The sequence below is a fragment of the Protopterus annectens genome, chromosome 2.part1, assembly GCF_019279795.1.
Source record: "Protopterus annectens isolate FY-2018-M chromosome 2.part1, PAN1.0, whole genome shotgun sequence".
Classification (NCBI taxonomy): Eukaryota; Metazoa; Chordata; order Ceratodontiformes; family Protopteridae; genus Protopterus; species Protopterus annectens.
The window spans coordinates 963,836,969-963,850,001 of NC_056729.1; positions in this window are offsets into that span (position 1 = coordinate 963,836,969).

The following is a 13,033-nucleotide window of genomic DNA, read 5'->3' on the forward strand; positions in this document are numbered from 1 at the left end:
AGCATCCCAGCCTAATTTTGGGCATATGTGTTTATGCAGGATGGAATACACACATCAAGATCAGGGAAGAGAATTTTTGCATCAGATATTTTGCAATATTCGACAAACTAATATTAACTAATTGTGCAAGGATAGGGTAGGGTTGAGTTTTTACAGATCACAGAAATTTGGGTCATTTACTACATTTGTAGAGCTCATTGCTGTATATCATCTTATAATGATTTTAGTTTGCTAATAATGGGAATTGTTATTCCTTGCTTCAAGAGAAGTTTGTGTTGCTTTGTATTGAAGAATACATGTAGAATGGCATTGAGAGGAGATTTACTTTATAATGTTTGTTAAGGTCTATGAAAATTAGACTTGGATCTAGGGTACTCTTGTGCAACATTATGTGTGAGATATGTTTATTTTGGAGGAAGTGTATGTATGGCATAGTTTATTTTCTACTGATGTGGTTTTGCAGGCTTTTCCTTGGTAAATCACTAAGGATTATAGTAAGTCAATAATGCCAGTCATTAGAGTTTTGTAGTTGTCATTGTTCAGAAGATATATATCCAGGCACCTCTGTTCTGTTACCTTTTTAATTGAAATGAAGTTCTCTGGCTTTTAAGGTTCTGATCAATTAATATTTCCTGTAGCTGATAGTACAGGATTTGAATCCATTTGTGTACTGTGCAATCCATTTGTATACCACTTCCATTTGTGTACTGCGTAACACTGAAAAATCACTTAACCAGACAGTGTTCCTGTGTCCCCTTGAAAAGAACACTTTGAGTAGTATGTTCTCCTGGTTAGCAAAAAAAAAAAAAATAAATAAATATATATATATATATATATATATATATATATATATATATATATATATATATATTTACAGTTCAGCCCCTTTTGGTCCTTTGCCACCCCCCCACATTATTTTTTGCTTTGCGTAGAATTCTTGAACAAATAAATTGAGAGATCTTTTGATATGTTCCTTGTAAAATGCGTGGCTTTCTGACAAATTCTCATGGATTGTGATCACTAAATAATAACAGGCATGTGAGTTTCAGACTTTGTATCCATCAGAGAATTCCTGGTAATGCAAATATTATTCTAGCAACTTTCAAAGTGTAAAGAAGAAATATTTAAAAATTGTTGCTGATTTAGGATATTTGTCTCTGATACTTGAGCTAAGAGGTTGGGAGAAATTGAGTGTATTATAGGTTGTATGGCTCTTGTGGCAGCTAGCTGAAATACCATTCTAAGTCATAATTTATGCATTTATTCATTAATCCATTCATTTGATTGTAAGCAAACAATGCAAAATGCACTATATTGGGCTATAGTAATTGATCTGGTACTTAGTGCATATGAGTAAGGCTATTAGCCGTCAACGAGTTGCTTTCTGTAGGGCATAGTTTGATTTCCTGAGCCATTTTTTGTTTCCTGTGTTTCTCTGACCAAGTCACTTCATTATATGATTTTAAATATCCAAGTAAATTTTTTTTTTGTTGGTCAGATTCTAGGAAGTGTCAATAATAACAGCCACTTCACTGAAGTTTTTATTTGTTCTTTGTTGTATATGTGACTGTGACTCTTTATTTAATGTACTTTTGATGTTGTATTTCTAAGTCTAATATTCAACAAGACAAAAGCTATGTCTGCCATGTTTCCTAGATTCCTTGATACATTGTGATACTATTGCCAGCAATTGAAAAAATCTACAGGGAAATCGAGACTTACTTAACAAGATAGGTCTGACACTGACAATTGTTTTCAAGAAGTACATCAATCTCAAATCACTTTTGAAGGTACTTAGATCAGAAATGTTATAGAGCAAAGACTGTAGAAATATTTCCCTTTTGCAGCTGTAGACAATGTAAATATATAGCAGGCAGTCAGTACCTTGCCCTGACATCTATTTCCAGGACAATGGATTAAAAAAATACTCTAATTATAACTTTATGCATATCATATATGGAAGCAGGTGTGTAGTGAACTCTTATTAGATACACTTTGGAATAGTTCTGAAACTCCTTATACTGGAAATACCACATAGAAATCAGAATAAAGTATATACAGAATAAAATATGATATCAGAACCAAGAATAAAAACAGTGCTCTTTATAGACATTCTGTTTGAAATTTTTTTTTAAGTTTTCTTTTTATTCCTCAATTTTGTTGATTTCAAGCCATTAAGTGCAGAATATGATACCATATACCATTTTAGAGATCAAATAGCTTTGTTGGCAGCTTAGCATTAACTCTGGCTTTTGTCCAGGTATTAAAGATAGCATAAACATTGAATGTATATTAAAGAACAGATCTTCTAAGCAATAAGTGTTCAGGATTACTTTTTATTTATTAATGTTAAAGGAAATTATCTTTATTGAAATTTTTATTGTTTTTTTGTTATACTTGTGACCATGGATCTTTGTTGTTTAATGACTGAATACTTCTGGCGTTGTATTTCTAGTATTACTTCTGTTGTGTTTTGGTAACCTGGTGCAGTGACTTTTTACATTTTTTTTTATTAAAACAAAAGGCTCATGTAGTGCCCCACAAAAATGTAATGGGTAGTAATAAACTTAAAATAATGGATACACTGACCCGTATGTAAAAAATGAAATATTTATTATCCAAAATACATAGAGTTAATCTCTTCCATCCTTATACTTAAACCAGAACTTCTTCAGAACATGTGTAGGGATGAAAGCGCTTAACTGTAAGTATTTTAGATAATTAAATTTTCTTTTTTTATATGTACAGGTTGGTGTATCCATTATTTTACATTTATTACTACCCATTATGTTTTTGGAGGGCACTACATAAGCCTTCTATTTGTTTTAATTGGTTTTGGACTTTGGCTGCATAGATACATGCTTTGACATGTTGTATTTTATATATATTTGTTAGTAACATTTAACATATATACAGTTTGTACAAAGAAATGCAGATTTCATATTGTTAGTATAAAGTGTCGGCAAAACAACTGAAAAAAATAAAACATATCTTATTCTACAGTTTCATATTTAGATAGTAGCATATCTAATTTCATCCATCTATTATTATTATTATTATTTAAATTCTTATTCATAGATTTCAATTTCAAAGACTCAGCTTCTTTTTACATATAATAGCAAACTCTAAAAATTCTCTAAACAAAGGAACACCATTTAAATTTCATTTTTTGAAATTACTATTTAACCACAGCTATAAGACATAAAAATATAGATTTTTCAATAACTATAGGAACAGGTACATTCAATAACAGAGATTTCTTTTAATACATATTTATCTGTCACCAGACCTTTAAAAATCTGAAATTGCATTCAAGTATATATTTAATTTCTCACAATAAAATAGTCTATCCAATCTGCTTTACTTTTTATTACATCTCCAGCATATTGAGTTATTTTTATTAAATGTAGTTAATTTATGTAGAGTTATAGAAACTCTATGTAAATAATTTCACTTAAACATTTCCAATATAAACTAGAGGAAGTACAGGCTATAGATTTTAAAAATAACTTTTTTTATTCTTTTCAATAAATCAGAAAGTTCCAAAAAATACAATAATATTTATTCAAAATATAATTGCTATTCAAAATAATTTTATATGATATATAAGCTTTTGTTATATTTTCCTTAATGATATTAGTTATATAATTATATAATGTAATACACAACTTAATACACAACATAAGTTCATCTTTCTTTGAAAATCTTAAATGCACTTTAAATTTATTTAAAATCACTTGACCTAAAAGTTAACATTTACATTATATTTTTTCTACAGATAATATTGCATTATTATCTCAGCAATCAGACCGTAAAATCATAGTTAGTTTTCAAAAATTCCAATAATATTTTATTTGAACTTCCAATAATATTAGGGTTATAAGCAAAAGGATAAAGCAAAAATTCAATTATTGGACTCTCATAAATATAATTTCTAAGCTGTAACCAGATTGTTTATACATATTGTGATTTAAATTCAGTTATATAAATACCATCTAAAACTAACCATAAAAAGAATTATTAATATATTCTAAATTAATAATATCTAAATTGCTATATGTTTATTACTCTTCATGTAGACATTTCCATTTAATTATGTAAATAGGTTAATCCAAGCCATTATTGCATTTAAATTAACAGCTAATGCATATGATTCTAAATCCTGGAAATTCATCCCACAAAATTTTTGCAATCTAATACAATTTTTGTATGATATTTTAGTTTTAGAATAAAACCATAAGAAGGAATTCAATTTGATCCCTTTTTAATTTTTTAATGAAAATTTAGTTTTGTTTTCATTAAATTTGAAAGAAGAAACCAACTGAAATAAATATATTTTTTATTAATGTCAGGTGCAGAAGCACTAATATCCCAAATAGTTAATACAATAGCCACAGGAAAGAGTAACATTTTAGAATGATAATTTACAGACATTTCAAAGCCTTCAATCAGATTATTTGCCTTAATACTATTTGTAAAAAACTGTATTTCATTAACAAACAAAAGTAGAGAAAGAAGGCAACCTTCTTTAATTCCTTTATTTATATTACACATTGCGATCAAAAACTAATGTAATACAAGCTTTAAAATTATTATACAGATTTTTAATTAGATTTATAAATTCTTCTGGAAAATAGAAAGCTTTTAAATTTGTAAACATATACACCAATGGACAAAATTTATTGTTCTAAAAATTAAGACTAAGTAAACCCATTTTTGGTAGCAATATTATTAATAATGATTACTCTTTTAATATTATCAAGAGTTAATCTATTTATATTAGAACCAGTTTGATCATTGTCAATTATAACATCTACAACATCTAAATCTTTTAGTCAAAATTGATGCAAACATTTCATAATCTACTTTAAGATGTTAAATGGGTCTATAACAAGAAACCAAATTATTTTCTTTACTTGGTTTTAAAAATGGAGATATTAAAGAATATTTCAAAGAAAGAGGACTAATATTAAATGTTTCAATATGTAAAATGTGTCACTTACTAAAGACATTCCTTCAAGAGAGAGTAAAGTTTATACATTTCAGAAATCAACCCAACTAAATCTGGTGCTTTCCCATTTTTTACATCAATGGCATCTTTAATTTGAAATATTGAAATTGGTTTATTTAAAACTGAAACTTGTATCATTTAATTTTGTTTGAATATTAGTTTTTAAATATTTATTCATTAATTCTAAATTTAGAGATTCTATTTTTGCCTTGTTTAAATCTTCATGAAACTTCTTAAATATTTATAACATTTCAGCAATATCATATGCTAAGTAAATAATCTATTTGTGCTTTTTTATTTAATATTTTACTTCTATTTGACAATCTATGCATTTTTTTGGATACAGAATATAACTACAGAAACTGTTTTTTCTAACATTATCTCAGTTTTATGGTTTAAAATTTCCTGGGATTCTTTTGTTGATTTTCTAATTTCTTCTAAATTATTAATTCTTTCTTTTTGTTGTTTTAATTTGGTTTATTCATTTTATCTTTGATATGTAGTTTTAGTGAATCTCAAGGAATATATTTGTTAACCAAATCATCACTGTAAATTGTAAATTCTTGAATTTCTTCATTCAAATATAAATTCAAGTATTTCAGTTAGACATATTATGAATAATTTCTAAAAATAATAGTAATGTTTAGGCTATATTTCTAATATTATTGACAAGGCAGTGTGATCAGATAAAGGACAAACAAAAATATTAAAAATGATCATTTTTCTAAATTAAATCTTACAACTCATAAAATCTCTGCATGTTCTTGTACTATAACCATAATAATAATGAGTACAAAAGTGAATTAGGATCCATTTTAACTATCATATATTTTAATTTACTGTTTATAATACAATATTAAGAACTTTTACAAATGCTGATATTCTTGTATTTGTATTTAAAATAGAATCATTCATATCATAGAAACAATAAAAATTTCCTGCCATAATCAAACTACACTTCAAATAACTTTGTAAAATTTCGAGATGATCTCTTACTATATTGCTATCAGTAACATGATTAGAATAGAAGCTTGTTAAATAACTTAGTATTAAAATAAATATTAAGAAATTAATACATACACTTGGAGTCATTAACTTTATGAATCATTTTAGGCATAACAGAAGATTCCCTCCATAAATATATGTAATTCTTCTCTTCTTTTCAAATGAGGATGCTGTTATTTAAAAACAGAGAATCTTTCCCTATCAAATGTGTTTCTTGAAAAAATGTCAGCTTTATTTACTTTTAAAAATTCATGAGATATCCCCTTTTATTTCTGCTATTAAGACAATTAATCTTAACTGATATAGCTTTGAAATGTATTGTTTTCAAATTTATAAATATTTACTAAACATAAATGACTGTAAAAAGCTGGAACAATTTTTAAAGTTTGTTACTATTAAAACTCACTTTAAAACTATTTTTTTTTACAAAAAAAAAATCCCATCTTCCTTTCTAATAAAAGCTAAATTTTAATTATAAAAGTAAATACAAGGCACAGGGAGCCCAACCATTGAGACAAAACTTCTTTAATTCAACACAAAAAGACGTAATCCAAAAACAAGCACAGATAATAATGCTGTTGTACAAAATTTCCTTTATGTTTCATACAACTTCTCCCTGTGCCTTGTATTTACTTTTATCAGTTTTTGGATTGGCACTGAGATCACTCCTTTGTTTCTTGGTGTAAATTTTAATTATAACTTTATACCATTACAATTCCTTCTTCCATCGATACCTCCATTCCCCATTTAATTACCAAACTAGATAGATGACTCATTCTAACCTATTTTCTATTTTGATACCCATTTTGCGTAGCAACTGTAAATTATTCATATTTTAACTACCACAGATATTTAATAAGGAAACTATTTAATTTCAAAAAATGAATAGTTATCATATGTTATTATAAGCATATTATAATAGAAACTGTAGTAGGACGTTTGTTATATTAATTCAAAATAAATACCTTTCTCAAACTATTATTCCTTTTTTGATGGTTTCTCTTTTTTCTTCTCTCTTTTTTCTTTTCTCCCATTCATTTTGATAATAATTTAGAAGTGAAAAATATTTTTAGATTGATAAAAGACTGATCAGAAAACACACATGGGTATCAGATGCATAGCTATTGTTGGGTGAAGGGGGGAACTTGTTTGGATTCAAGATATCAAGGGATGGGATTGGGATATGGCTGATCAGGAGGTAGTGCACTAGTGGCATTCAGATATGTATGCTGATGGTGCATTAGTGGCCAGGGCTAAATACCATTTGTGGCATTTAAAATGTAGCAAAGCACTTGTTACATTTGAAGCAAGTCACTTGCCACAGTATAGAGGAAAGAACCTCTTTTTTTAATCCTCAAGCACTAATCAGATCAAGGAATAGACCTATTTTTTGTACTCCTCATGTGTAACTTGAGGAGGATTGAGCATTCAGGAATGGAGTTGTCAGCAGCAGCACAGACTCTAGATGGTGACTATAAGGGGTAGAGTTTTATAGATCAAAAGCTTTGGGCATCAGCTGTAGTGCACAGTATTCTTGAAATAGGAGAACGTGGATCCCAGACTGTGTGCTGTATCAGGACTCTAGGTGATTCAGTCATGTTGCCTAATGTCATTAAATGGGCATGGGTACTTACCTGTGATAAGTGTGTTAGGAGCAAGTGTACTTCGACCTATGCCTGGGACCCATGCTAACAGTGGGAGGGGTGTCTGTGCCCCTATTGGCCAGTGTGTGACTGTCATAAAACCCAGATGACCTGGAGCAATAAGTTACTGGATGGCTGGTGTCCAGTAGCCTAGCTTAGCTTACTTGGGATACATCTGTTGAGAAAAAGCTGGGTTTAAAACCAGTCAACCTGCCAAATGTGAAATTCTAATTCCTACACTCAGTACAGGTTCACTGACAAGTTGCAGCTTAGAAGTGGATGACTTGATTGTAAGGAGGAGGCTGGAATTGTAATGTATCTATGAGACAAGATGGAGGGGCAGTTCAGCAAAGCCACTGAGCTTGGAATCCAGAGCCAACTACTCATGAGGATGACAGACTAGAAATAGTCTGTGAAGTGTGGTGAGGGAGAGGCTTCAGAAAACAATCAGGGATGTCATCAGAATTACTGACAGACTCATGGCAATCAGACCTCTTTGTAAGGGTAGGGCAGTATTCATAATCACAGTATATGCCCCACAGCAAGGTTGTGATAGTGAGGAAAAAAATGCATTCAGACAGCAGTTGCAGGATCTACTAGATAAAGCAGGACAATATGAATTGGTGTTGATAATGGGTGACCTGAATGCTTATATTGGAACAGACAGAACAGGATATGCAGACTGCTTGGGGCCACATGGATAGGATGGAGTATTCCAATAGCTTTGGAATGAAGAAAACTCCACAGAAGCTGTACTGCCCAGACAGAGTCTACAATAAAAAAGGAGCAGCCCACCCTGAGAGTCAGGGAAAATAGCAAGCACATATATGGTTACAGCAGGTATGATAAAGATGTTGCATGAGATGGGGAAGAAATGGCTCCTAAGGGTGCTTGAAGTACGGAGAGAAAAGTGTGTTCCAGATGACTGGAGTTTAATCATACTAGTGCCAGTGTTCAAGAACTTGGGGGAAATTCACAACTGTGGGCAGCATAGAGGTATAAAATGTATGTCATATTTCATGAAAGTTCTGGAGAGGGTGATGGATAAACAAATACACAGAGTAGTAGAAAGCAAGATGGGAGATGAACAGTTGGATTCAGATCAGGAAGCAGCACAACTGAAATGATGTTTGCAGTGAGACAGATAATTGAGAAGAAAGTAGATATGAGGAAAGAGTCAAACTGGACATTCCTAGACATAGAGAAAGCATATGACAAGATTCCAAGAGATCTGATTTGGGCAGTCCTGTGGTGGTTCAAAGCCCTTGAAACACTGGTAGGATTAGTGCAGGTTATGTATAAACACCCTGTAACTCAAGTATAAACAGTGTTCGGTCTCACAGAGGGGGGTTCCCAGTGGCAGTGGGTATGCATCAGGGTTCAGCTCTGAGCCCACTGCTGCTCATACTGTTCATAGGTTCATAGGTGTTTACGAGGCTAACAACCACAATGGCCTTTTTAAGCCTAGCCATGCATCCCAAATCTCTGACAAATTTGAATATCCTTGATAAGTGTAAGCAGGGGTTTGGGAGAGGAACCATTTACAGGTTACCTGTGTCCATTACAGACATAGGTGCCAAACCAGGGATGATATTCCAGTTTCCCATCCAATTGTCCAAGTTGCATTTGAATTGAGTTAGGGAGGAACTCTGCTTCACAAGGATAGGGAGCCGGTTCCATAGACATGGTAGTCTCTGGGATACATACCTATCTCTCCAGCAGGACCTATTTATATCACAGGCAGGGTTTAAGTCTTTAGAACAGGTAATTGTGGTGGTATTTGTTTTGTGGATATGCAGGAGGTCCATCAGAGTGGGATCTGACAATGCCCTATATGCCAGGCATAGATCTCCCCTCAAAAGCCTGGAGGAGACAGAACACAGGGATAGAGCCTTGAGGCAGTCTGCAAAGGACATTTTACTTATGCCCTGTATTCTTTTAGTGAGGAACCTCTGTAGACATTTGAATTGTTGGATATGCCTGGTTAGGTACATAACAAAGGGGGCATTGTACTCATTGATAGGTCTGATGAATGCCAAATACAGTAGAACGATGACTTCCTTGGACTTAGATGCCACACCTTTGTTTATAAGTTGTGCAATATAGAATGATTCCCTCACCACTGCAGACACATGATAAGGCTAGATTACTATGTGTGTCCCTAAGTTCCTGACTACTGGGTCAACTCTAAGGGGTGTATTGTCAATATGATAGTTACCAGGGATGGATAACTTCCCAAAGAATACTATTATGCATTTCTTGGCATTTAGTTTTAGTCCATGGCTCTGACAACAGTTGTTTGACTGTGTCAGCCCCTCCTGGAGAACATTTATATCAGTGTGCGATTCAATGACAGCTCCTAATTTGCAATCATCTGCAAATTTAGTCAGCCAGAGATGACTGACATTGGCCTTGACTTCTGAGAAGTAAATGCCAAAAAGGAGTGGTCCAAGGATTGATCCCTGAGGGACTCCACTTATGACCGGCCTCTTTGTAGAGGTGGACTCCCCAATTCTAACTTCCTGGGTCCTGTCTGTGAGCCAGTTGGCTATCCACCAGGTGACATACGAGTTTGTACCTAACCTCTTGAATTTGTCAACAATGCCCAAGTGGGGTATTGTGTCAAATGCCTTGGCCAGGTCAAGGTAGGCAGTGTGAACAATTTTGCCCTCATCCTTTGCTTTGGTGACCTTCTCAAAGAAGTCCACCAGGCTGAACAGGCACGATCTGCCCTTGACGAAACCAGACTGGGTTGGGTCCTGTGTCTGGAGGTTTACTATATCTCTATTGATCATTTCCATGATAATTCTTTCCATGGATTTACATATAAGACTAGTGAGACTTATGGGTCTGTAGTTTTCAGGGTCTGTAGATGGCCCAACTTTGTGCAGTGGGATGATTGTTGCCTTTCTTCATTCATACGGCACAAAACCTGTTTGTCAGCTACAGTTAAATAGTAATTCCAGAGGCCCTGATAGGTCATGTTTCATGGTATTTAGAAGGGATCCTGGGATATTGCCTGGTCCCATTGATGCAGCGTTCTTGGTCTTAGAGAGAGCATTAAGTACCTGTTCCCTAGTGATAGTAGGGGGAGTTATATTTGATGATATTTCCTGAGGGAAGATTGAGGGGGAGAGAGGGGTAAAGTTGGAGCTGAATTTATCAGCCAGGAGGTTTGCTATGTCTTCTGGCTTAATATAGGTGGCTCCATTTACAATGAGCTCTGCACACAATTGTGTATTGTCTTTGAAGTTGCAGAACTAGCTAAAGAATGCTTTGTGGTTGTCCTTGGCCTGGGAGGCTAAACTTACCTCAAATCTGGCTTTGGTAGACTTTATTTGTCATTTGAATTGTTTGGTTTGATGAGAATGCTTTTATCCTGCTGGGAGCTGCACCTCCTAATTTTTTCCATGATTCTCTTCCTCCTTTTATACAGCCTTTTGATTTTGTGATTCCACCAGGGTGGCTTGTTTTTTTGTTATTTCTGTAGTTCTTAATGGTGGGTACAGCTTCCTCTATGGAGCTATTAACATGCTTGTACATGTTTTATGTGAACAGTTCTGCACAGGCAGCTGTGTTCTCAGGGTTTATGGGGGTTTGAATTTTGCCAGATTCTTATTTAATAGCAGGACATTAGCCTTAGAATAGTTCCTGAATATTCCAGGTTTAGCTGGGAGTCCAGGTTTTAGTTTTACTTCAAAGAAGACCAGTTTGTGGTCTGATGTTACCAGGGAAAGCATTACAGTATGGGGTGTTAAGCACTCTCCCATAGGGTCAATGCATGAGAGTTTCAAGATTAAATGCTTCTAATAACATGTTCAACCAGGAGATAATGGAGCTAGAGAATAGATTCTGCCAGAGATCCTACAAACCAAATGAGGTGGCAGGTGCCACTGCAATTGTTAGAGAGCAACGTAGAGGTCGTGCTTGTCCCTTCTTTTCAGAATCAGGGAAGGACATATATGGTTTAGAGGATAGTAATGGGACTACACAAGGTAACAATGATCTGAGATATACATTATTTTATACACAAGATGTGAATCACATAAGAAACTGTGTTTATAAACATTGGGATTTATTGAATTTGGATCCGGAAGTTTCGAAATTTGTACAGGAAACACCTAGATTTGCATATAAAAACAGGAACAATCTACACAGGTTGTTATGTGGTACTATCTCTAATAAGGGTAAGAATGTGATTGATTATAAAGGAACTACAACCTGTAATCAATGTAATTATTGTCAGTATATATCCAACATCGGTGCCTTTGTACATCCCCTAACTGGTGACTACATCAATGTCAAGGTAAATGCGTGTTGTAATACCAAACATGTAGTTTACCTGGCTAGATGTCAATTTTGCCCATCTTACTATGTGGGCAAAACAGACAGAATGTTTAAAGAAAGAATCAGAGAGCACCTGTATCAAATACGCATTCAGTCTGAAGTAAATGCTTTATCAAAGCACATTATCAGGGCAGGTAACAAACACAGCTTTACGTTTTCTGTACTGCAAGTGATAGAAGTCAACATAAGAGGTGGTGACATTAAAAACCTGACAGAATCTATAGAAACTGAATGGATTATTAAAACTAAAGCACATCGTTTTCCTGGTCTCAATGACAGGGTGCCATTAAAACCAGCTCTCAAAAAAAGAAGATCTAGAATTTAATTCATTGTTAGTTATTAACTGTTGACTTAAGGTTTTTTTATTATTATTCAATACATAGTTTACTTGTAGTCTCTTACATTACCACCTTACAACAGATTTTAGAAGTTTCTAGGGTCGACTTGGAAGACATTTTAATATATAACCAAGTCTCTTATTTTGTTCCTTATGTAAAACTGAATTAATGCACTTTTTATGTAATAATGGTTTTAAGTGATCTTTTATAACTGTATTAATATTCTCAATATTATTCAAGGGAATACTAGTACTATAAGTTTTAATTTAATGCTGAACAGCGTTCTATATGTTGAATGCAATTGTTTTAGTATCATATATTCATTTACAATTGACAGTTTGACTATGTAAAGGATGTATACCTTTAAATATACTTGTGTTTTTAATTAATTGATTGACATCAGACATGTATAAATAGCAGTTTTTAGTTGATGGTATTTGTGGTTTGACAAAGCTTTTAGCGAAAGCGCTTACCTAATAAATCTACATTTTACCCTTTCTAAGTGTCTTGGGACTGAATAGTCATTTAAGTAATATACAATATATATTTTGGGAATCATAGCTCTCTTGTATGTTTTTGGCGTTTTGGCGCCAACAAGGACGTTTTTACTTTGAACCATTGGATTGTTTCATCTGTATTATTTTCTACCTGCCTGGAGAGAAGTTGTGACAGGGGACACTGATATTTGC